The 27086-nt window shown below is 36.7% G+C and overlaps 1 protein-coding gene across 9 annotated transcripts in view; it reads left to right on the plus strand.

Moving 5' to 3' along the window:
* The window catches only part of LOC128236126 (mucin-5AC-like), a 144446-nt gene that overhangs the window by 20506 nt on the left and 96854 nt on the right, over nucleotides 1-27086 (plus strand). The window lies entirely within an intron of this gene.

Raw genomic sequence — 27086 nt, forward strand, 5'->3', positions numbered from 1 at the left:
TCAAAATGTCAACACCTACAGAAAAGAATAAAGAACATGGAAAAGTGCGAAAAAACAAGACCATTATCTCATCAGTTTGTAGTATTGGTATCTTAAACAGGTCTAAAGGCAGTGTAAATTTTTCACACCTTGTCGTACAACTGACAAAAAATATTTTGACAGTGCTCAACATTGCTTTTTTATATGCATGTTTAATTATTGTTTTGAAATTATTCAACTGCCGTTTTAACCATGCAGTATATACTCAATCGATATGACGTGAGTAACATCCCTTTCTTCAAAAATCTAAACAAACTCTCGGTCTGAAATCGACCTCAGAAAAAAAGTTCAAAAGCTTGTTACTGGTTATTAGACGCAGGCATTTTTTTTACACCAAAACTTATGAGGGAGAAAAATGCGTCTAATACCCAGTAATTTACGGTAAAGTGGCACTCTTATTCAAAATCAATACATACACATGTAAAACAAACATACATTTTGAGTGATAAACCTTCAACTACTTATTATGCCTCCCTTCGAAGAAGAGGGGTATATTGCTTTGCACAGGCATGTCGGTCCGTCGGTCGGTCCGTCGGTCGGTCCGTCGGTCGGTCCGTCGGTAGACCAAAGCTTGTCCAAGTGATAACTCAACAATTCCTGGACGTATGGTCATCAAACTTCACATGAAGGTTGGGCCTGACCAGTAGATGACCCCTATTGATTTTTGGGGTCATCGGGTCAAAGGTCAAGGTCACAGTGACCTTTAATGGTAAAATAATTTTAAAGCTTGTCCGAGTGATAACTCAACAATGCCTGCCCCCATGGCCCTCAAACTTGACATGGAGGTTGGGCCTGACCAGTAGATGACCCCTATTGTTTTGGGGGGGTCATCTGGCCAAAGGTCAAGGTCACAGTGACATTGAATGGTAAAAGGTTGTCCGAGTGATAACTTGACAATGCCTGCACCCATGGCCCTCAAACTTGACTTGGAGGTTGGGCCTGACCAGTAGCTGACCCCTATTGTTTTTGGGACTCATCGGGTCAAAGGTCAAGTTCACAGTGACCTTGAATGGTAAAAGGTTTTCCGAGTGATAACTCAACAATGCCGGCACCCATGGCCCTCATAATTGAATTGGAGGTTGGGCCTGACCAGTAGATGACCCCTATTGTTTTTGGGGGTCATCGGGCCAAAGGTCAAGGTCACAGTGACCTTGAATGGTAAAAGGTTGTCCGAGTGATAATTCGACAATGCCTGCACCCATGGCCCTCATAATTGAATTGGAGGTTGGGCCTGACCAGTAGAAGACCCATATTGTTTTTGGGGGTCATCGGGCCAAAGGTCAAGGTCACAGTGACCTTGAATGGTTAAAGGTTTTCCGAGTGATAATTCGACAATGCCTGCACCCATGGCCCTCAAACTTGACTTGGAATTGGGCCTGACCAGTACATGACCCCTTTTGTTTTTGGGGGTCATCTGGCCAAAGGTCAAGGTCACAGTCACCTTGAATGGTAAAAGGTTGTCCGAGTGATAACTCGACAATGCCTGCACCCATGGCCCTCAAACTTGACTTGGAGAATTGGCCTGACCAGGAGATGACCCCTATGGTTTTTGGGGGTCATCTGGCCAAAGGTCAAGGTCACAGTGACCTGGAATGGTAAAAGGTTGTCCGAGTGATAACTCGACAATGCCTGCACCCATGGCCCTCAAACTTGACTTGGAGGTTTGGCCTGGCCAGAAGATGGTCCCTATTGATTTTAGGGGTCATTGGGCTAAAGGTCAAGGTCACATGACCTGGAATGGTAAAAGGTTATCCGAGTGATAACTCGACAATGCCTGCACCCATGGCCCTCAAACTTGACTTGGAGGTTGGGCCTGGCCAGAAGATGGTCCCTATTGATTTTAGGGGTCATTGGGCCAAAGGTCAAAGTCACAGTGACCTGGAATGATAAAAGGTTGTCCGAGTGATAACTCAACAATGCCTGCACCCATGGCCCTCAAACTTGACATGGAGGTTGGGCCTGACCAGTAGATGACCCCTATTGATTTTAGGGGTCAAAGGTCAAGGTCACAGTGACCTTGAAAGCGACTCGACAATTCCTGGACCTATGGTCATCAAACTTGACATGAAGGTCGGACCTGCCCAGAAGATGACCCCTATCGACTTTTGGGGGTCATCAGGACAAGGTCAATGTCACAGTAACCTTTAACGCAAAATAGTTAACAAATCTTCTCCCACTGATATCTCAACAATGCCTGAACCTATGATCATTAAACTTGACATGGATGTTAAGCCTGACAAGTAGATCACCCTTATTGATTTTAGGATTCATAGAGCCAAAGGTCAAGGTCACAGTGATCTTGAATGGTAAAAGGTTGTCCGAGTGATAACTCAACAATGCCTGAACCCATGGCCTTCAAACTTGACTTGGAGTTGCATCTGACTTGTAGATGACCCCTTATGATTTAAGGGGTCATTGGGTCAAAGGTCACAGTGACCTTGAACGAAAAAAACTTGTCTGTGTGATAACTTGACAATGCCTGCACCCATGGCCCTCGAATTTGACATTTAGGTTTCTGGTGACCAGCTGATGACTCTGGATTTTGAATTCATAGAGTCAAAGGTCATGGTCATAACACACTCTATCCTCACACTTTAATGGTCATAATCTTAAAACTGCCTTAATGGCAACAAATCAGCTGTCATTTCGGTCCATGCATATTTCATTCAATTGTCCATATAATCCTGACAACATGGCGCTCAGGGGGGGCATAATGTTTGACAAACATCTCTTGTTAAATAATGCATTTATGAAAAATATTAATTACTTATAACAATATTTTAGCTGTATATTTATAAGCTGAAAACGCAAAAATATTAAATGATTGGTAAATGCTTAAAGATTTACTGCGATTTACTATGGTCTCATAAGGCAGCAATACTGTGTTTTCTGCACATTAAACTCGGTATATCCTTCATAAGAACCATTGTTTTTGACATTTTTCATCCTTTTTGGTATATTAAAACAATTATGTTAAATGTGTTAAATTTAACATTTGGGAGTAATAGTGCATCTTTAAATTATTTCATTGTTTTGTTCAACTTTAGTATTTTTTATAAATTCCTTACATCTACGAATCATGGTTAGTCGAGGATTCATAAACATACTCTAATAACAATACTATTTGCTCATAGTCATCATGGTCCTTCATGGAATTTCACACTTTTGGCTTTACAGTCCAATTTTCTCTCCTACCAATTTCAGATTTAAATAAATGTAATCATGATATAAGCATTTTATTAACTTCACATATAATAAAATAATGCCACATAAAGTCAATATCGGCTCATCCGAGCCATAAAGGCTCATCCGAACAGGCGACTTAGTCGCCTTTGCTATTTTTAAAGATCAAAGCGAAGTCAGATTCGCCGAAATTTTCAAAGATTAAAAAAAAACAATTAACTAAATTAGAGTATAAAATCTCGAAAATTCTATCAACCATGCTTAAATACCCCATAATCTGTCACTTTTTAGGAAAGGATGCAATAAACAACTTGTCAAATCGCTTGACACCTCAACCGAGATCGTTGCTAATTGACAGCTGCTTGATCTGCTAAGCAGCATTGTCTGTTTATTTAAGATATAATCACCATCAAAATGCTTTCAAAACAAAAGAAAAATAACATTCCAGAGTTACATAAAACTAAAGTGTTATTAATTTATAGTTTAAAAATGATCTTTGATTCGGGACAAAAATACATGTTATTTTTACTCGATGTATAAAATTTACGACATAAATCATGTGTATATTTGGCACTAAAATTAACATAGTAACGCAGTTCTGCAGGCGTCGGCACTTGCCGGGACCCGTTTTGGCAGTCTGATTGATTTATCAGCACTTTTAAAAATGGGCTTTAGTTTTCACAAACCTGTTGGGTTTTTTTTTCAATCAAAAACGCCGACATTTAGACACGACCCTGACAAATGACATGTGACATCACACGCATAACTTGAAGCACACCGCAATATCATTGGTAGTTAAATATAGCTTGTGGGACTTCTGGTAATTTTCCAGTAAAAAAAAATGAGGCAAAATTGCATACAGTTGAATAGTGACCTAGTTCCTTTTAATCATATTTTCCGAAATTCTAAAAATATTAAGGATCGTCAATTTTTTGTTTACATCGCATCCATCATTGTTTTTGACTGATAATGCAAGGGATTTGCAAAAATTGTGCATTCTAGAAATTCTACTGCTATTGAACCTTATATATCAGTTTGGAGATACATGACTACTTCTCTGACACTGCCAGAGGTTCACAAGTCTGCATTTTGGCTTATTTCAAAGTCAGACCTAAAAAAATAATCTGTGTTTAGGTCAACGGTCTCAAAACTGCTAGATAGGGTAGGAACAATTTTTTCTTCATTTTTAAGTCCAGTCAAGAACTGCCAAGCCAGTACATTTAAAAAAAGAGAAACATTTGGGGGGGGGGGGCTTTCAATGAAATATGCCTGTGTCTGATCAGCAATTGGCTCCTCACTTTGACTACTTCTTCTCAACAGAAAAAGCACACTAGCAAATTTCACTGACACACCTGCAGTATAAAAATTATTATGTATAAACTTTACATTGCTCCAAGACTCATTTATTTTTCAAATGGAATAAGAAAATGTAAATAATATGATTTGAATCCAGATTCAGTTGCAAAACCTTGAAGACAGATAGTCAAACTCTGGGACTTGCAGATTGAGCTAGTTCTGGGTGTATTTATGTATGGACGTTTTATCGAAATTGTTTTGTCACCAAACAACAGGGTCTGACACTAAGGGTAGTCCGGTAGTTTGAGACTACTAGGTTTTTGGTAGAACTACTAGGAATTTTAAGTCAATAGTCTGTCAGACTACTAAAGAAAGTGTCACATCAATTAATTGGGCATAGAATCTTCATTACGCTTTAACCCTTTAGTGCATATATACAAGTTAGACCAACATTGCGCATTAGGGCATAATACGCATATGGCTGACTCGATTGACTTCTGGATGTAAGCACATCATCCGCGTTTATATTTTAATTTTGCAAATTACTTTTTGTAAACAGTATCCTGGATGTCTATAAAAGTAAAGCAATGTTTATAATGCACCAGTCAGTTGTAACCACGGCCCACCAGGTCAGGGAAATAGCGGGGACTTTGACTTTCGTTCCAGCCAACCCTGGGTAAAAGTCCCATCCTGCGGGGACGAACTGATGGTAAAATCCCCGCCAAATGCCCCCGCACCACAGGGACCCTAGGTTAGGCCCATTCCCCGCTATATTTTTACAAAACCACTGCATTCACCCGGCACTGTGGGGACACCTGAAAGGTAAAAACATGGCACATTTCCCCGGCTATCCCCGGTACACCCCCAGACCTGGGGGGGCCGTGGTTACAATTGACTGGTGTATAAAAGTAAAGCACAGCATTATGGGTGTTGAATTTTCATTGGAAATACTACCTTATTAAATTTAAAGGTGTTTATTTATACTGTCAATCACAGGTGTAAACTTGCACTGTGACATAATGTAACATGAGGTCGAGAATGAAAATTCCCCAAAGTCATTGATGCGTAAATCATCAATTAGATTGTCAGTTCACTTAAGTATTAAAATTTATAAGGATCATACTTTTTTAAGATTAAATTTTGATTAAAAACAATAGAAAATAGCCTTCCAGCATTCCTACTTTTTCCTACTTTTCCTACTTTTTCCTACTTTTTTAACAGCTTCCTACTTTTTGTGTCGTCTGAAAAGACGACATATAGGGGTTACTTTTGTCGGCGGCGGCGGTGGCGGCGTCGGCGGCGTCCGCGTCCCATTTTCGCTTGTCCGGGGTATATCTCCTAAACTATTAGTGGTATCAACTTGAAACTTGATATGTACATAGATCTAATTGAGGGCAAGTGCAGTGCACAAGAACTGTTACTCTTGCTTCCATATTTTTAGAGTTTTGCCCTTTGTTATTTTTCATGCTTAAAGTTTTGTCCGGGGCATATCTTGTAGAATATAAGAGTTATCAACTTGAAACTTCATATGTAGATATGTAGATAGATCTCATGGAGGGCAAGTGCAGTGCACAATAACAGTAACTCTTGCTTTCTTAGTTTTAAAATTATTGCCCTTTGTTAATTTTCATGCTTAAAGTTTTGTCCGGGGCATATCTTGAAGAATATAAGAGGTATCAACTTGAAACTTCATAGTTAGACAGATCTCATTGAGGGCAAGTGCAGTGCACAATAACAGTAACTCTTGCTTTCTTAGTTTTAAAGTTATTGCCCTTTGTTAATTTTCATGCTTAAAGTTTTGTCTGGGGCATATCTTGAAGAATATAAGAGGTACATCAACTTGAAACTTCATAGCTAGATAGATCTCATTGAGGGCAAGTGCAGTGCACAATAACCGTTACCCTTGCTGCCATTTTTTTAGAGTTATTGCCCTTTGTTAATTTTCTTGCTTAGGTTTTGTCCGTGGCATATCTCGTAAACTATAGGAGGTTTCAACCTGAAACTTATTCCGTAGGTATATCTGATTGAGGGTTCAAATGCCACCTACACTTAAAAGTTAAATGGCAACATCATTGTCTATAAATAAATAAAATGCCAATCTAACAGCTATAATGTCAACAGTAAATAATTCGTCAGGCGACACATCCGACTCGCGGAGTTCTAGTTTCTAAAAAAACTCCTACTATTCCTACTTTTTGAAAATAAATTCCGCAAAAATACTAAAGTTTGATCTTTGTGCTAATTTTATTTGCAGAAAATGAACAAAAGATGTCAAACTAGCTGGTTTCTGTTGTTGAAAGGTGTGGCAACATGTTCCACTTTGACGTGCATCATCTTTTCACCCACACAGTTCAGCAACAGAAACCGACCATAGCATCATTCACTAAAATATTCAATGTGGCATATAGAATGGTATGATTTTGCATTAAAAACATCTCTTCTAGGTAAGTTAATAGCTATTAATAATTACATATTTAACCAAAAATATTCCTACTTTTCCTACTTTTTTGTAAAAAATATTCCTACTATTTCCTTCCTTCTGTCAGAAAACCTCCTATTTTTTTTCCTACTTTTTTGTTAGTGGCTGCTGGAAGGCCTGTGAAGCTGAAACATGTCTAGCATGGTTCCGGTCGTATAGTAGGTCAGGTAAACATACTGTCTTTTGGCAAATTTGCAAGCATCTGGATGAGCCAGCTGGATTAATCAGGACACAGTGCATTTTTATGTGGAGGTCATAATGTTAAACAGACACCTGGAACATGAAAACAGCAAACTTATTATTGAAAAATAAAGTGAAACAAAAGAAGAATTATTTGTGTCAAATTTCTTTCTTTAATGTTTATGGTTCACACAAATGTTCATATATAAAACCACAATCGCATTAACTTGTACAGGTATATAGTGTTTTAGCAAGGAATTAAAAAGGGCAGGGTGGGCCAAAAAAAGGGCAGGGTGAGCCAAAATAGGGGCATGGTGCTTTCTTAAATGGGAAAACAATGCGCACAATATTAGCTTTGTATTTTTGTAAAACGACCATGTACCTTATCAAAGTACATGCATGTTCATGCACACATTGTAGTAATATCCCTACAGAATACTTTTAATTCTTCTTCCTTGTTCATTTTCACTTAAGACACTTTCTTTACCATCTCGGGTTGTTGTCACCAGGGCTGTCACAAGGCTGATTTTTTGGGGAGAAGTCACTAGAATCTCCCACCAGTCAAATTAAGGAGAAGTGGAGAGACTTTAAGGAGTAGAGATACTTATTGTAAAACCTGAGATAAATATTGTGCCATGCCACAAAACTTTAAAGATGCACTCTTACTCCAAAAATGGAATTACCACAATTAATTCAATTGTTTTAATATACCAAAAAGGATGAATAAATGTCAAACAATGGTTCTTATGAAGGATACTGAGTTTAATTTGAAAGGAAGGTGCAGAAAACACGATATTTCTACCATATGAAATAATAGTAGAACAGAGTAAATCTTTTTGCATTCACCAATCATTTAATATTTTTGCGTTTTCAGCTAGTAAATACACGATCATTGTTATAAGTATATAATATTTTTCTAAAAATGCATTGTTTAGTAAGTAGTTTAAGGTTTATCACTCAAAACTTAGGTTTGTTATATATATGTGTTTGTATTGATTTTGAATAAGAGTGTCTCATTAAAATTCACATTTACTTTGATTGCTTTAACTAGATGGAATGTTCAAAAAAAGTGTTCTTTTTTGGCCTATCAAAAGTGTACTTGTCTAGAGTCTCCTTTTTGCAATGTATAGTTTACTTCCAAAAAGCGTCTAAAATAAAAACAAAGACATTTAAAAAAAATACCATTTGAAACAATCAGAATGGCCATATATTATGAGCTGTTAAAAACATTTAAGTGCAGGGGGCGAATCTTGTTTTGGTACGATCAGTAAAGGGTACGAATGTCACATTCAGCTTTGCTGTTGTTTACTTGTCTTTGGTTAAATAAATTTCAATATACTGACATTTTAAAACAAAATGACATTTAAAATCTCTATCCTTCATGATAAACTCACTAATACTTGATAATAGAACTAGAAAATTGAGAAATAAACTCCGAAAAATGTTATGACAAAATGGCGGTGACTCGTGGTCGCCGAATCTTCTACTTTTAAACATTTTTTCTTAGTGCCACTGTCTGTTTTCAATGACCGTCTGCTTCAAACGAAACAATGTTCTAAAAAGTGTGCCTTGTTTTTACACTGCAAGTATCAATTGTTTACTAATGCTTGACAACATTTTTCATTATTTCTTCGCCTTTTTTAAATCGCAATTTAACAAACTTTTTATCATTTGACCAGTGTCTTCTCTGATTGGTTAACATGGGACGTTTAATAATTGGATGATAGACGACCCAATTATGTGATTAGGAGATTACCGATTATTAATGGCTAAATTAATTAAATTTGTAACAACATCGGCATCAAAGATCGACATTTAGAGGTACAACTTCGATGTCTCAGACAAGGAATAATGTGTCATAATGAACAGCAATTAGCACCCTGATTATAAGCGTGAATTACCATTAATCCGACCCGCAGTGATGACGGTCATGTGCCTTAGCACGCACTGATCTGTGACAGATTAGGAAACGGCAACATTGACCAATGAAATACTTTTAGGGCGTAACTTTGTGATAAACAACTATCTGAATGGCCAGAAGGGCGCAAGGGGGCGGGAAAAATATGACAGGGCGTGTAAAAAGGGGCAACGGGGCGGGGTCAAAATATGGCAGGGCGGGCCTAAGTGTGTTTTATACAATACCAAAAAGAGCTTGAGCAATAAATGTCTCTTTAATCAAAAACATAAACAAACAACTTTAATTAATCGCATTTACGATTTACATTTTTGTATCCTCCAATTATAACAGTTTGTTATATTGACACGCACGGTATTTTGCTACATGCCGCAAACTGTCATGAATATTTTCACACCTACGACTCGATCTACAGTTCGACATAAAGAACATAGGAAATGTGTGAAATTCGACCACAGGGACTGAAAAATGAGGTCGACATAGCGAAAAAGTCAAGATAAATTTTGACACAAACAGATTTATTTTATATAGAATAAGAAGGAATAAATTCGTGACCGGAAGAAAAAGTCGACACAACCGGAAAGTCGACATATCCAACGTTAACATAGCGAGTCTGGACATTATATTGATTACAAAGGTTAAACTCTTTTACTTAGGTGAGCGATTTAAGGCCATTATGGCCCTCTTGTTTTATTAGCTCACCAGAGCAGGAAGTGCTCAAGGTGAGCTATTGTGATCGGTCTTTGTCCGGCGTCCGTCCGTCCTTCTGTCCGTCCATCAACAATTGTTTAAAAAACATCTCCTCTGAAACTACCTGGCCTAATTCAATGAAACTTCACAGGAAGCTTCCTTGGGTGTCCCTTTACAAAAATACAACAAGGGGTCACAGTTGATCAACAACAACAACAACAACAACAACAAAATGGTCAACTTCCTGTTTTGTTTTAAAAAAAACATCTCCTCTAAAACTATCAGTCCAAATTCAATGAAACTTTACAGAAAGCTTCCTTGGGTACAAAAATACAACAAGGGGTCGAGATTGATCAACAACAACAACAACAATCTAGTTTTAAAGTCTTGATAGTTATGAAAAGTTTACTCTTGAAGCAAGGGCAGCAAATCTTGCAAGTGCGAAAATGTTTCGAGTGATAACTCGACAATGCCTGCACCCATGGCTCTCAAACTTGTCTTGGAGTTGCGTCTGACCTGTAGATGACCTTATGATTTTAGGGGTCATCGGGTCAAAGGTCAAGGTCACAGTGACATTGAATGAAAAAAAGTTTTTCTGTGTTTTATGAGGAGAATTTCTCTTTCACAACGTCTAGTTACTCAAAAGGTTGTCTCCTCAAGGGTCTGTGTGGGAGTCTTCGAACACTAATGCTTATTCAAGGAAGTCCTTGTACACCGTTTCTCAAGTTTTATTCACAAGCTGGATAACCAACATTTATTTACAACATGCAATGGATAGTCCACAGATATTACTTAAAAATGATTCACTTAGGAGGTCCTAACCATACTGCTGTCAATTCTAGACTGATGAAAGCAAGTAACAATTTTAACAAGAAAGCGTTAGAACAAACATGGAATACCAAAGAGCATATTATTGTCACAACATATTTTAAGACGTTCCCTTAAGGTATGTATAAAAGCAATACATGTCAATTGATAAACAATCATTCTTTGAATTTTGAAGGGATTACAGGAAGATAAAGCAGGAAGGATTTAATAATAGAACAAAGGTAGTTAAGATACAGTGAAGCCAAATATGAACCTACAAGATTATTACGAACTGTTATAAATTATTCAACAAACATCTTTATAAAAGCAGTCTGGAAACAGATTGTTAAATAATCAATAATAAAATGTACATGTTGTATTTCAACAACATGTCCAAAAGTAAACACTATTTTGTAAATCAGTTTTTAAGAGGGTTCTGGCAAAGTTAGATCATAAAAGTGTGATAACTTGTCAATGCCTGCACCCATGGCCCTCAAACTTGACATTTAGATTTTTTTATTGACCAGCTGATGACTCCTATGAATTTTCCTATGGATTTTGAGGTCATAGAGTCAAAGGTCATAATACACTCTATCCTCACACTTTGAATGGTCATAATCTTAAAACTGCCTTAACGGCATCCAATGTCAGTGACAAATCAGCTGTCATTTCCGCAAGATGTTTCATTCAATTGTCCATATAATCCTGACAACATGGCGCTCAGGGGGGGCATAATGTTTGACAAACATCTCTTGTTGTATCTTATCTTTTTCGTGGTTAGTGAATACACCTTATATAAAAAAGACAGTAGCTCCTTCATATGAGACAGTGTTACTGTAGGCTCTTCATAAGTACCTTTTCGAAATTCTCATAATTTATAGTACATTTGTAGTTACATATTTTATTGGATGGTGTGCTGTCCGTTGTTCCTGTGTCTTACACAATTGCTTGTGAAAATCAAATTATGCCTCTGGGGTCATACTCGCTATGCCATGAGGTTTTCTGTGGACTTATTGAAAATCTTCTTGTCTGACACCGCTAGGCCAAAACCTTAAAAAATTTGTAACGAGCATCATATTGTGGTCCTCTACCAAGATTGTGCAAATTACGCCCCTTGGGTCAAATTTGGTCCCACCCTTATTTTAGAAACTACAGCGAAGAAATCTTGACCATGTTCACAATTTTGTTAACAAATATCAATGGGTGTTTTTGTTGGTAATAAACTGGTTTCGGTTTTATTTCGGTTTCACAAACTGTGTTTTTATTGTTACAGTTTCAAATAAAACCAAAACCAGTTTTATCGTTTTTTTAACAAAAACCGAAACCAGTTTTTGAAACTATCTAAATCCCTACCGGAGGCGGTTTCATCGGTTCATTCCATCCGAAAACTAGTTTACTTTGAAAACAACATGGCGGTAATTGAAAAACCACGTTTGTTGAAACTGTTTTTTATAACAATGCCTTACAATGGGCAAATGAGCTAAATGAAAAAGGTACTATTAATAAGTGTGTGTTAATATATCAGTTTGTATGCTCCACCATGTTGTTGAAACTGTTCACAAAAACATGTATTTGTTACTTCAAGCAAAATTATCAAAACCGGTTTCCAATCTGCTGAAAACATTGAAAACAAACTGAAACTGGTTTGGTATCAACAAAAACGCATAATGTCGTGGTTGGATGACCTTGACTGTGACTGCCTACTTTCTTATTTATGAAGCTACAGCAATGAAATTTGGATCATGTGTAGAGTTTTGAAAACAAATATCAATATTGTCCTCGGATGACCTTGACTGTGACTTTTTGACCTACTTCTTTTTTTAAGGTGCAGCAATAACATTTTGACCATGTGTACAGTTTTGAAACAAATATCAATGCTGCAATTAATGGTAAAATTCTGTCGGCGATATCAGACGAAAGTTTCCGAAAATATTTGTTTCCTTTCGTAAAAAAGCTTGTCATTCCGATGTTCTCCGAGTAACCTTGGGTGTGTCCGCGCCAACAAAAACTGGGATGGCGGAAAAAGCCGGTTTTCGCAAAAATAAACAAAGGAAAGGTTAGTCTTTTACTCAGGTGAGCGATTTAGGGACATCATGGCCCTCTTGTTTTTAAAGCTACAGCAATGACATTTGGACCAAGAGTACAGTTTTGAAAGCATTTTTTTTTTTCGTCAGATGACCTTTACTTGGCACATACTAAAATAGTTCATGCAAATAATCTGCTTACAACACTATCTGTCCTCAGATGTTGAATGTGCAACGTTTTCAGCTTACCCCAACACAAAACCTGAACCATATGTTTCTTACCTATTACCCATAAATACATGCTTTGGATTAAAAATGACCACAAGAGCCATGCCAGTAGAGCATAGGCCCTCATGGCCCTCTTGTTTGTATATAATGCAAATTATGGGCCTTTATTATTTGACTTAGAAATTCTGGTTAAGGTCTTGCATGTTAGCACACATAGGATAATATCTAAACAACTACTTGATGTATTGCATTTAGACTTTATACAATGATACTCAACCAACCAATCTACTTAAATAACCAAGTAAGATAACTCTAGTTTGCATTAAATTCAAATAATGGCCCTTTTTTTATTCGACATAGAAATTCTGGTTATGGTTTTGTATGTAACCACTTTTAAGTCAATACCTCAGCGAATACATCATGTATTGCATTGAAACTTTACACACAGGCTCCCAACATTTTAACCTTCTTATTTAATCAAGTAAGATAACTCTATCTTTCATATTATATAATTTTTGCCCTTTTATTATGCGACTTAGAAATTCTGGTTAAGGTCTTGCATGTTAGCACACATAGAATAATATCTCAGCAACTACTTGATGTATTGCATTGAGACTTTATACAATGGTATTCAACCACCTGACCTAATTGAATAACCAAGTTAGATAGCTGTATTTTGCAAATAATGGCCCTTTATTATTAGACTTAAAAATTCTGGTTAAATTTTTGCATGTAACCACATTTATGTTAATATCTCATTACATCATGTATTGAATTGAAATCTAATCTAACAGTGATCCATGCATGTTTCGCCAAACTTTTTCAATCCTTACACTGAAAAGCAGCGGAATAGTCGAGTGCGCTGTCTCTGTGACAGCTATTGTCAGATTTTCGTCCACTCTCAACAGCCATTTCGGCCTCATACTTCTCAAGATAATTTTTGACAGTAAGTTTTCTCTTTGTCCCTTTAGTTTCAAAGGCAGAAAAGTTTGGGGTTGCCAATCTAGATATCCCTCCGGTTGTCCTTCTCTAGATTGCTCAAAATTTTACATTTGTCAAAATTCATCCAATATGTTTTATGTAAATGTGGCTTTATCAAAATGAGTTTTAAAATACATGGATAACAATTTGAGACAGAACTTAAAGTGATGGCATGTCTACTCAAACTGTTAAACCATTTAAATTTGAAACACAATTATTATAATACCAATCAAGCAATTTTAATCGTTTAGCGCCTTGTGCTAAATAAAGCCAAACAAACAAATCAAGGTGTGAAATTCCTACCTGAAAATGTTCACAGGTTTGGTATACTTAAATTGGGAATGTTTGAAAATCTTTTTGTGTGTTTGCTTATCCATCTTAACACAATTGCTTGTGAATGTTTGTTTAAATTATGCCCCTGAGGTCATTACTGGCCATCCCCCGGGGTTCACAGGTTTGGTATACTTCAATTTAGAATGTTTGAAAATCTTTTTGTCTGAACCAGCTATGCAGACCCTTGCTATTTTGAATAAGGTATAATTTAGTGGTCTGCTACCATGGTTGTTCAAATTATGCCCCTGGGGCCAAATCTGGCACTGCCCCGGGGGTCACAAGTTTCTTAAAGACTTATTTAAGAAATATTTTCAAAATCTACTTGTTTAAAATCACAAGGCCCTTACCTTTGATATTTGTTGTAGAGCATCATATGATGACCGTCTAGCAAAACAGTTGAAATTATGCCCCTGGGGCCAAAGCTGGCCCCACCCCTTTTGATCTTCTTTTATATTTTTTAAAGCTACAGCAATGAAATGTGGACTAAGTGTAAAATTTTGCAAAAGAGAATCAATGTTGTCCTCTGATGACCTTGACTTTGACCTTTTGACCAATTTTTTTTTTCGTCAGATGACCTTTCAGCTAACATAAACACAAAACGTGGACTAAATGTTTGTTGCCTATTACCCATACATACATGCTCTGGATTGAAAATGACCACAAGAGCCATGCCAGTAGAGCATTATAAGGCCCTCATAGGCCTCTTGTTTTATGTTCAGAGGCAATTTAGAATAACTTGCCATATGTATTTAACACGTAAAGGTCAAGAAACAATTTTCATGTCCTGACCTTGTTCATTGGTCAATGTCACATTTGGGGGCATTCGTCACATACTGTGACAGCTCTTGTTTTACTCAATAATGAATTTAATAATCAGACTTTTCCATTGAACTACATGTAGACCATTGTAGACCATTGTAAGCTACAGTATCTAATATTTTGTGTTGAAAGTGAAAACATATATATAAACAAGAATTTAATTGTTTGCCAAACATGGGAGGAAATTGTTGTGTTAGTTGGAAGTAGATACATTGTTATATGTAGCTGATCAGTGTTATCAAATCCACAGAGTTTAAGGCAGTTGATTGATTTTTTTGGATGGTGCACTGTCCGTCGTTCTTGTGTCTGTACTTAACACAATTGCTTGTGAACATCAAATCCAAAGGTTTTCTGTGAACTTATATAGGTTATTCTTGAAAATCTTCCTGTCTGAAACTGCAAGGCCCAGATCTTTTTTAATTTGTAACAAGCATCATAATTAATAATGGTCCTCTATCAAGATTGTGCAAATAATGCCCCTTGGGTCAAAGCCAGTCCCACCCTTTTTTACCTACGTTCTTATCTACTTTCTTAATTTTTACAATGTTAACAAATTACAGTGTTGTGCTTGGATGACTTTGACTTTTACCTGTTGACCTACTTTATTATTTTTGAAGCAACAGCAATTGAATTTAGACCATGTGTAGAGTTTTGAAAACAAATATCAATGTTGTCCTAGGATGACCGTGACTGTTACCTTTTGACTGACTTTTTATTTTTGGAGCTACAGCATTGAAATTTGGTCCATGTGTAGAGTTTTGATAACAAATATAAATGTTTTCCTTGGATGACCAGGACTGTGGCCTTTTGACATACTTTCATGTTTTTGAAGCTACAGCAATGAAATTGGAACTTTATGTAGAGTTTCGAAAATTAGTATCAATGTTGTCCTTTGATGACCTTGTCTGTGACCTTTTGACTTACTTTCTTATTTGTATAGCTACAGCAATAAAATTTTGACCATGTGTACAGTTTTGTGAGCAGATAACAATGTTGACTGGAATGACCTTGACTGTGACCTTTGTTTTTCTTTAAGGTAAAGCAATGAAATTTGGACCATATGTACGGTTTTCAAAACAAGTAACAATGCTATCTTTTATTGACCTTGACTGTGACCTTTTGACCTTCTTTCTTTTTTTTTTAAGCTACATGCAGTGAAGAAATTTGGACCATGTTCACAATTTTGAAAACATATATCAATGTTGTGCATGGATGACATTGACTGTGACCTTTTGACCTTATTTCTCATTTTTGAAGGTACAGCAACGATATTTTGGTCCTGTGTAGAGTTTTGAATACAAATACCAATGTTTTTCTCGGATGAACTTGATTTTGACCTTTGACCTACTTTCTAGTTTTGAAGCTTTAGCAATGAAATTTTGACTACGTGTACAGTTTTAAGCTCGACTATTCGAAGAACAAGGAGAGCTATTCTACTCACCCTGGTGTCGACGGCGTCATCGGCGGCGGCGTCACACCTTGGTTAAGGTTTTGCATGTAAGCACCTTTAAGCTTTAAGTCATTATCTCAGTAAATACATCATTTATTGCATTGAAACTTTGAATATGTGTTCCCAACTATCTTACCTACTAAATTACTGAAGTAAGATAACACTTATTTGAATCAGTGATTTTTATTTAAATTTTCAAAACCACCTGTGGCTTTACAATTGGGAAAATAAGCGCGTTAATTCCCAAATTGGGAAAATACAATGAACATTAAAATGGTCATTTAAAATAACCAGTAACAAAGACACCTATTAAAACTGTTTCAACTCTCTTTAATGGCAGTTACTATCATCAAAACATGTATAACATGATTTTTGTGCGAAATGATCCATATCAATGTTGGGAAATTCTTCATAAATAATTACAAAGGATATAATTTATAAAATACTATAATGAATAACATTGGTATTTTCAACATGATAAGCACTGACTCTGTTAACACCTTACATTGTTTAATCCCTTGTTAGCTCCACTGGCTGAAGGCCATGGAGCTTATGTCGTCACAGATTGTCCGTCGTTAGTGCGTGCGTGCGTGCGTGCGTGCGTGTGTAAACTTTTACTTTAAACGACATCTCCTCTGAAACTGATAAGCGGATTTTGACAAAACTTCACAGGAATGTTCCTTTGGTGGTCCTTTACCAAAATTGCTCAAATGGTTCCGGTCCATTGCACAATATGGCCGCCAGAGCTAAAAATAGCAAAATCTTTAAACGACATCTCCTCTGAAACGGTTCGGCAGATTTTGATGAAACTTGACAGTAATGTTCCTTGGGTGGTCCTTTATTAAAATTGCTCAAATGGTTCTGGTCCATTGCACAATATGGCCGCCACAGCTAAAAATAGCAAAATCTTTAAACGACATCTCCTCTGAAACGGATAGGCAGATTTTGATGAAACTTGACAGAATTGTTCCTTGGGTGGTCCTTAACCAAAATTGCTCAAATGGTTCCGGTCCGCTGCACAACATGGCTGCCAGGGCAAAAAAATAGAAAAACCTTTAAAGAACATCTTCTCAGAAACCGATGATCAGATTTTGATGAAACTTAACAGTAATGTTCCTTGGATGGTCCTTTATTAAAATTGCTCAAATGGTTCTGGTCCATTGCACAATATGGCCGCCACAGCTAAAAATAGAAAAACCTTTAAACAACTTCTCCTCAGAAACCGATGATCGTATTGCAATGAAACTTAACAGAAATGTTCCTTGGATGGTCCTTTATCAAATTTGCTTCAATGGTTTCGGTCCACTGCACAAGATGGCCCCCAGAGGTAAAAATAGAAAAACCTTTAAACAACTTCTCCTCAGAAACCGATGATCGTATTGCAATGAAACTTGACAGAAATGTTACTTGGGTAGTCCTTAACCAAAATAGCCCAAACAGTTCTGGTCTGCTGCACAACATGGGCACCAGAGCTAAGAATAGAAAAAAACGTTAAACTACATCTTCTCAGAAACCGATTATCAGATTTTGATGAAACTTTACATAAATGTTCATCGGGATGCCCTTTAACCAAAATTGCCCAAATGGTTCCGTTCCGCTGCACAACATGGCAGCCAGAGCTAAAAATAGGAAAAACCTTTACACCACTTCTCCTCAGAAACCGATGATCAGATTTTGATGAAACTTGACAGAAATGTTCCTTGGGTGGTCATTAACCAAAATTTGTTAAATGGTTCCAGTCCACTGCACACCATGGCTGCCAGAGCTAAAAAATAAAAAAAACTTTATACGACTTGTCGTCGAAACCGATGACCTCTTTTCGATTAAACTTGACAGAAATGTTTGTTTGGTGCTCCTTTACTCAAATTGCCCAAATCATTTCGGTCCACTGCACAACATGGCAGCCAGAGCTATTAAAGTAAAAAATTTTTTTAAATAACTTCTCCTCAAAAATTGATGATTGTATTTCTATGAAACTTGACGAAAATGTTCGTTAGGTGGTCTTTGCTTGAACCTTTTGGCCAGTGGAGCACAGGCACTGATGTGCCTCTTGTTTTAACTCTTTGAAATAGTCAATTGTTTGATTAACAAGTTCTTCAAAATTTCAGAGACAATTTAATGGGCTTATCTTCCTCTTAAATTGGATACAAAATCTGTTGTCTATTAAAAATGATGACTTTCACACTCATAGAGAGAATGAAATGAATATATCAATATTTTTTATTTTTTTCCAATTTCCAAATAGTCAGACTTGTTTGCAATTGATCAAAAACAAATGAATGAATTTTGTAAAATTTCATCAATATGTTGCCCTTCAGCATTCATCAAAAAGTAAATACACCATCATTTTAATAAATAAATACTTTTGTCATTTCACCCAGTTGTCTACTTTCAGTTTCACTTCTCAGTTCTGTCATTTTCCGATATTGGCAATGAAGGTCAATGTCATGTATGTAAACATGTAGGTGAGGCATGACAAAGAACAGCATTGTCTATTAGTTATTTTAATCCCCTCCTGCACCGAATAATTTACTGTCACTTTTGAATTATTAATCCTTTTGTTGACAATGACACAAGTTTTTATCACAAGTTTTTAGCTTGACTATTTGAAGAATAGGTGGGCTATACTACTCGCCCCAGCGTTGGCGTCGGCGTCTGGTTAAAGTTTTAGGGCAAGTTGGGATTTTTACTTATAAGTCCAATACCCTACATTCAATTGACTTAATACTTCACACAGTTGTTCAGGGCCATCACATGATGAGGTTAGATAACTCCATATTATTCTTTACACAGATTATGGCCCCTGATTGACTATGGAACTTGGGTTAAAGTTTTAGGGCAAGTTGGAATATTTATTAATAACTTCTATATCCTTTATTCAATTGACTTAATACTTCACACAGTTGTTCAGGACCATCCCACAATGAGGTTACATAACTCCATATTATCCTAAATACAAGTTATGGCCCCTGATTGACTTAGGTTAAAGTTTTGGGGCAGGTTAAAGTTTTAGGGCAAGTTGGGATTTTCACTTAAATCTCCAATACCATTCATTCAATTAACTTAATACTTCACACAGATGTTCAGAGCCATCACATAATGAGGTAAGATAACTCCATATTATCTTTTATATAAATTATGGCCCCTGATTGACTATGGAACTAAGGTTAAAGTTTTAGGGCAGGTTGGGATATTGTTTAATAACTTCTATACCCTTCATTCAATTGACTTAATACTTCACACAATGTCAGGACCATCACCCAATGAGGTTACATAACTCCATATCCTTAATACAAGTTATGGCCCCTGATTGACTTAGGTTAAAGTTTTAGGCAAGTAAAAGTTAAGGGCAAGTTTGGATTTTAATAAAAAAAACACTTCTATACCGTTCATTAAATGCACTTAATAAAATTCAAAATTATTTACGACCATCTTACAACAAGAAACATTACTCCGTTTTAAGCCTAAATACAAGCCCTTGATTTTTTAATTTATTTTTATTTATTTTTTTATTTCCTTTGAAAGGCATATTTGTTTATTCTTAACCACATTTTCATAATTGGAAATCAAGTTATTTGAATGACTTGCGTCGGGCTGGTGGGACTGGGCAGCATCAAAGTCACCTTATGTATCAAATAATTTTAGTTAGGTTTGACATAAAGAGACCAAACTTGGTATTATTACATCGTTATTGTATTCTAAGTCAAAGCGGCGTAGTCGAGCGCGCTGTCTTACGACGGCTCTTGTTTAACTATTAATTTGTTACATGATCTCTGATTGGATAAAAAATATAGTTAAACCAATGAAAATCCACCTTTCACCATGACGTGGATATTACATCATTGTATGTCTCTGTGAATAGACGCTTGCATGTAGGGGAAATAAATGTTTTGTTTATATTTTCATCCTCTTTTATTCTTATTTTCTTTTGAAGTTTTAGAACTCCAGATTGGGAATTTTTATTCAGAAATAGGAACAAGGGATACTTTTTGCCATTGGGAACATGACCGAATACCGGCTATAAATATTGCTGAAGAAATCCTGACAATTCATAATTGTATTTTTTATTCATTTCTGAGGGGAATTGATTACCTTTTTTGGGGAAAATATGACTATTTTTTGGGAAAATTGGACGATTTTCGGTGAGGGGAAACGGCCGTTATTTGGTGGTAAATTTCACGAAAAAAAATCACTGAGGCCTAAAAAAAAAAAAATGTCTGTTTCGGGTAACCCGACCCTACCTATAAAAATGCGCCGACCCTAGCTATTTTTAGCTCTACTGGCCAAAGGCCAGAAGAGCTTATGCGATGGTAATGTGTACGTAGTATGTGCATCCGTGCGTCTGTAAACAATTGCTTGTGAACACGATACAGTGTTCAGTTTTTATTTTATCTTGATGAAACTTGTACAGTATCTAGATATCCATTAGAGCTTGGTTCCTTTCGAAAACCAGCCAGATCCCCCCATGCATGCCTAGATTATGGCCCTTGATAGTATAAAAAAATGCTATTGTGTAAACAATTGGTTGTGAACACGATACAGTGTTCAGTTTTGATTGTATCTCGATGAAACTTGTACAGTATCTAGATATCCATTAGAGCTCGGTTCCTTTCGAAAACCAGCCAGATGTGCCCATGAATGCCTAGATTATGCATGCCTAGATCATGGCCCTTGATAGTATAAAAAAATGCTAATGTGTAAACAATTGGTTGTGAACACGATACAGAGTTCAGTTTTGATTGTATCTTGATGAAACTTGTACAGTATCTAGATATCCATAAGAGCTCGGTTCCTTTCGAAAACCAGCCAGATCCGCCCATGAATGCCTAGATTATGGGCCATGAAAGTTTTAAAGAAATGCTCTCTATTTTTAGCCAGGTCTCTATGAGCGAATTCTATTTTTAGCCAAGTTTACATGTACATGTAAATTCAAGTCTAGAGTTAAGGGAGACAATTTGCAAGTCTAGGATTTTGAGAGACAATTTGCTTTTTGCTTTTGCAGTTGATTTTGTGAATTACTCTGCCTTGTTCTTGTTGAAAGCCCAAAGGCCATTTTTTAGCTTAAAGTTCTGTAGTTTGCGCATTCATCTTAATAAAATTGGTTGTGAATGTTTAAGTTATGCACCTGGTGTCATTACTGGCCACACCCAGGGTTCACAGGTTTGGTAAACATAAATCTGGAAAGGTTTGAAAATCTTTTTGTGTGTTCGTGCATCCATCTCAGCACAATTGATTGTGAATGTTTGTTCAAATTGATCAATGTTGTCCTAGGATGCCCTTGACTTTGACCTTTTGACCAACTTTTTTTAACTTTTAAAACTACAGAAAATTTTACTGAGTACAGTTTTGAAAGCATTTTTGTTTTTTGTCAGATTGATATGACCACAAAAGCCATGCCAGTAGAGCATAGGCCCTTTTGGGCCTCTTGTTTTACGTTTCAGAGCAAAAAAAATATTCGTTAGCGAATGGAGAGTTACGAAGGGCGGATAAATGCAGATTTTAATCAGAATTATTGTTTATATGATAAAACAAAGTCAGGCAATGACAGTAATGTAGGAAAGACTGCCATGTGCAAGAAAACACTCTGAACTTACGACAGATTTTGAAAAAAAAAAAAAAAATCCCTACCTACCCTACCTAGAAATTTTGGGAAGGTTACTCGAAACAAACAATTTTATTTTTTTTTTTGGCCTGAATATAATGCAAATAATAGGCCTTCAGTGTTCTGCCAAGGACGCCCCCTTGGGCCATTGGTGCAGAAAAAATTGGGATGGCGCAACGAAATACCTGTAGATGGGCCGGCCCGATCGGCACGCCCGTTTTTCGAAAAGCCGTTTTGACTTAATCAAATTTTCGAAGAGCCGTTTTGACTTAATCGAATTCTTTTTCAGAAGTTTAACAGCACATCGTTCATTCGATAAAACAACCATTTTCATTGGTCCATATACGTGTAACTATCCAATTGCGAGGGGTAGTATATTTTTTTACTAAATTGTAAATTATTGTGGTTTCTTCTGAAGAAACATTATAAAGATACATTCCCAAACCTACTGACCCTTGCTGAACTAGCTCTATCTGCACCAGTACACACAGCAGACTGTGAAAGGGGTTTTAGTCCCCAAAACTTAGTAAAAACCTCACAGAGGAATAGGCTATCACCAGAGGTTGTGGATGACCTGCTTGTCATAAAATTAGAGGGAGGGGGGGGGGGGGAGGTATAAACAAATTCAATTTCAATGAGGCCTTTGTGCTTTGGAGGAATGCAAAACAGAGGAAAATGTTCCTGGGTGGGGAGGGTTATAAAGCATAACAACACATTGACATGTGAAACTGTTAATTAACATATAAAATTGTGTCTCATTTGCGCCATGTTTATAGTTTTGTTCTAAATGTTCTGTCCAATATTTGAGAATACTGATGTCATGTGGATGTTACACCATGTATAATGGGTAAATAAAACACTTTCATTTACAAGTTTTCATTTTTCCCCTTGCAAAGGTCATGGCCCTTCACTTTTGAAAATGGCCCCTAATTTTCATGACTGCTGGGCCATTCGGCCCCATCTTTTTCAATCCTTGGCAGAACACTGGGCCTTTATTATTTGACTTAGAAATTCTGGTTAAGGTTTTGCATGTAAGCACACATAGGTTAATATCACAGTTACTTGGTATTTGGACAGCATTTTTGGCCAGTCGAGCTACCTGATTCAAGCAATTTGGTCCCTAGGGTGATCTCTTGGACTGAGAATCATCAAAAAAATGTGTTCTAGTACTCTATGATACACATTTTAAACAAATAATCCACTTTTGGTCGTTTATTTTTACATATATTTTTATATATTTTAAAATTTCATACAATCTTTATCATTCACAAGTTATGAAGGTTAGCAGATTTCGGATTGAGAAATATGTTTGGAAACAAGCTCAGATCTACAAGATGTTTTCGATAAAACAAATGTATACGTCGCATGCATGTTCAGAAGGAAGTCTTCAAGGTGCAAAAGCTTTTCGGGTAGATAATCTCATTGTCTCACTAATACATATAAACAATATGCAAAATTTATGTATTTATTGATAAAACCGATTGGAAATAAATAATAAACAAACAAGAGTGATAAGTATTTAAATAGTTACATAACATATGTATTTAAATCCATTTTAAATGCATCAGGTCACCATAGTTATATCCAAATTGTGAAGCATCCTGGTTAAATCATTCTACTTGGCTATAATATATAACATTACTATTATTCTTATTCAAAGGCATTGTAATAATAATATTATTATAACAATTTGAAAACCAAAAACAACTTAAGACAATATGTATTGTCCATTTCTATAATGAAACCTTTATAACTGCACAGCTGGACACCCAGATCGGTGATCTGAAAATAAGCAGCACAAGGCAATTACGATCAAGATCAATGCACAGAAGTTGTGTACTTTACATGGGGGGTGGGGGGTCACTTAGAGAAGTCTTAAACTAGGCCTTTAAGAAACAGACTCTGGATCAATAAACAAAATAATATGACACACAATTTATTATACCCCCCAAAACAAAGTTTGGGGGGGTATACTGGAATCGGGTTGTCCGTCTGTCTGTCTGTCTGTCTGTCTGTCCGTCTGTCCGTCTGTCCGTCCGTTTTTTTTTGTCCGGGATTCATCTTTGTCGTTATTGAACAAATCTTTTTCAAACTTTCAGATATTAATGGCCATGATGTAAACTTGCGCCTCTGTGAAATTGGTACGGGTCACATGACCCTGACCAGAGTTATCTCCCCTTGATGTGTTAAAGTAGGCAAAATAAGCCCTGTCCGGGATTCATCTTTGTTATTATTCAACAAATCTTTTTCAAACTTTCAGATATTAATGGCCATGATGTAAACTTGCGCCTCTGTGAAATTGGTACAGGTCACATGACCCTGACTGGAGTTATCTCCCCTTGATGTGTTAAAGTAGGCAAAATAAGCCCTGTCCGGGATTCATCTTTGTTATTATTCAACAAATCTTTTTCAAACTTTCAGAAATTAATGGCCATGATGTAAACTTGCGCCTTTGTGAAATTGGTACAGGTCACATGACCCTGGCTGGAGTTATCTCCCCTTGATGTGTTAAAGTAGGCAAAATAAGCCCTGTCCGGGATTCATCTTTGTTATTATTCAACAAATCTTTATCAAACTTTCAGAAATTAATGGCCATGTTGTAAACTTTCGCCTCTGTGAATTTGGTACAGGTCACATGACCCTGACTGGAGTTATCTCCCCTTGTAGGCAAAATTAGCTTTGTCCGGCCTAACTCCAGGGCAAACAACCTAGACATGGAGGGGTGGGGGGTATTCGTTAGCCTATGGCTTACAGTTCTAGTTTTACCCAAGTCAATTAGCACTTATTGTTTAATTTACAATCATAAGGATGAAATGGCCAATAACACACCTTCTGGCTGTTTTTAATCCAAATCAGCCAATTAAAATATTGTAATAATCCTGACACCCCTTCTGGCTGTCAATCAACCATTGCAATAGCAGCCTAAACCTGTATTGTCAAAACAAATTGAGGAATGTTTTGATAAAGCCTGTCAACACAGTTAACTAGTGTCAGTAACTTAGCCTTGCTAGTGGAAGGCACGTCTGGCCCAACAAGCCATATGAAGGCCCAACGGAAACTCTTATTTTAATGAACAAAGCAAAAAAATTGATCAGCAAAGATGGTTAATTTCTGGTTGAATGACCTTATGCGCCAACAGAGGGTCGTAGGTCAATCATCAATACTCACCAAGAGGGTATTTGATTTTCAATAATCTGCAATACCTCGCAGCCTCGATTTCAAGATTCATTTAGTGATGTTTCTAAATCATTTATTTACTGCTATATTAATATCTTACCCCATTTGTTCCCAAAATGTTTAAGAAAGAATTTTCCACTAAAACTGAAAAAAAATGTGCTCAAGGTGAGCTATTGTGATCGGTCTATGTCTTGCGTCTGGCGTCCGTCATGCGGCTTCAACAATTGGTTATAATCATCATCTTCTTCTTAACCACTTGGACAATTTTAATGATCCTTGGTTGGTGCTTTTTCAAAATTGAACAAAGAAATGAATTCCATGCAGAGCTCTGGTTGCCATGGCAACTTAAAAGAAAAGCGTCAACAATTGGTTATAATCATCATCTTCTCCTAAACCGCTTGGAGAATTTTAATGAAACTTCACAGGAATGATCCTTGGTTGGTGCTTTTTCAAAATTGTTCAAAGAAATGAATTCCATACATAACTCTGGTTGCCATGGCAACCTTAAGGAAAAACTACAAAACTTTTGTTGGCAAATACTATGAGGCCTAGTGCTTAAATATTTGGTGTGTAACATTGTCTATTGGTTATCTACCATGTTTATTCAAATATACCCCTGGAGAAAAATTGGCCTCACCCTGTGGGTTAAAAGTTCATTATAAATACATTTTGTTAAAATCTGATAGTTATGTAAAGTTTACTCTTGAAGCAAGGGCAGCAAGTATTGCTATATGGTCTCCCTTTTTGTTGGAGATTGCACTACTTTCTATATTTAGTAACAAGGGAATAGATTCAAATATTTATTATACACTTTCTCAGAAGAAATTTCAATTTTACTTAATGATAAATTTAATAATCAGACTTTTCCATTGAACTTCATGTAGATTATTGTAAACTTCATGTAGATTATTCTAAGCTACAATCTTATTTTTTGTGTGTATAGTGAATAAGCCTTATATAAAGAAGAATTTGATTCTAAAATTTGAAGGAAGGTGATGTTGTCCTAGATGGAAGGAGAGATATTATTAGTTGAAGGTGCAGAATGTCTACTGATAATTGATTTTTAGAGCTTAAGGCAGTTTATTGATTTTATTGGATGGTGCACTGTTTGTTGTTATATGTAGTTTTGTCAGTATGCAGGCAATTGAACAAAGTCCTGTCAGTGTGCAGGCAATTGAACAAAGTCCTGTCAGTGTGCAGGCAATTGAACAAAGTCCTGTCAGTGTGCAGGCAACTGAAAAAAGTCCTGTCAGTGTGCAGGTATCTGTATCAAGTGCTGTCAGTGTGCAGTCAATTATTAAGTCTTGTCAGTATGCAGGCAATTGAACAAAGTCCTGTCAGTGTGCAGGCAATGGAACAAAGTCCTGTCAGTGTGCAGGCAACTGAAAAAAGTCCTGTCAGTGTGCAGGTATCTGTATCAAGTGCTGTCAGTGTGCAGTCAATTATTAAGTCTTGTCAGTATGCAGGCAATTGAACAAAGTCCTGTCAGTGTGCAGGCAATTGAACAAAGTCCTGTCAGTGTGCAGGCAATTGAACAAAGTCCTGTCAGTATGCAGGCAATTGAACAAAGTCCTGTCAGTATGCAGGCAATTGAACAAAGTCCTGTCAGTATGCAGGCAATTGAACAAAGTCCTGTCAGTGTGCAGGCAATTGAACAAAGTCCTGTCAGTGTGCAGGCAATTGAACAAAGTCCTGTCAGTGTGCAGGCAACTGAAAAAAGTCCTGTCAGTGTGCAGGTATCTGTATCAAGTGCTGTCAGTGTGCAGTCAATTATCAAGTCCTGTCAGTGTGCAGACAACTTGAACAAAGTCCTGTCAGTGTGCAGGTATGAGAATCAAATTTTGTCAGTGTGCAGTCAATCATCAAGTGCTGTCAGTGAGCAG

This window comes from Mya arenaria, chromosome 5, assembly GCF_026914265.1.
Source record: "Mya arenaria isolate MELC-2E11 chromosome 5, ASM2691426v1".
NCBI lineage: Eukaryota > Metazoa > Mollusca > Bivalvia > Myida > Myidae > Mya > Mya arenaria.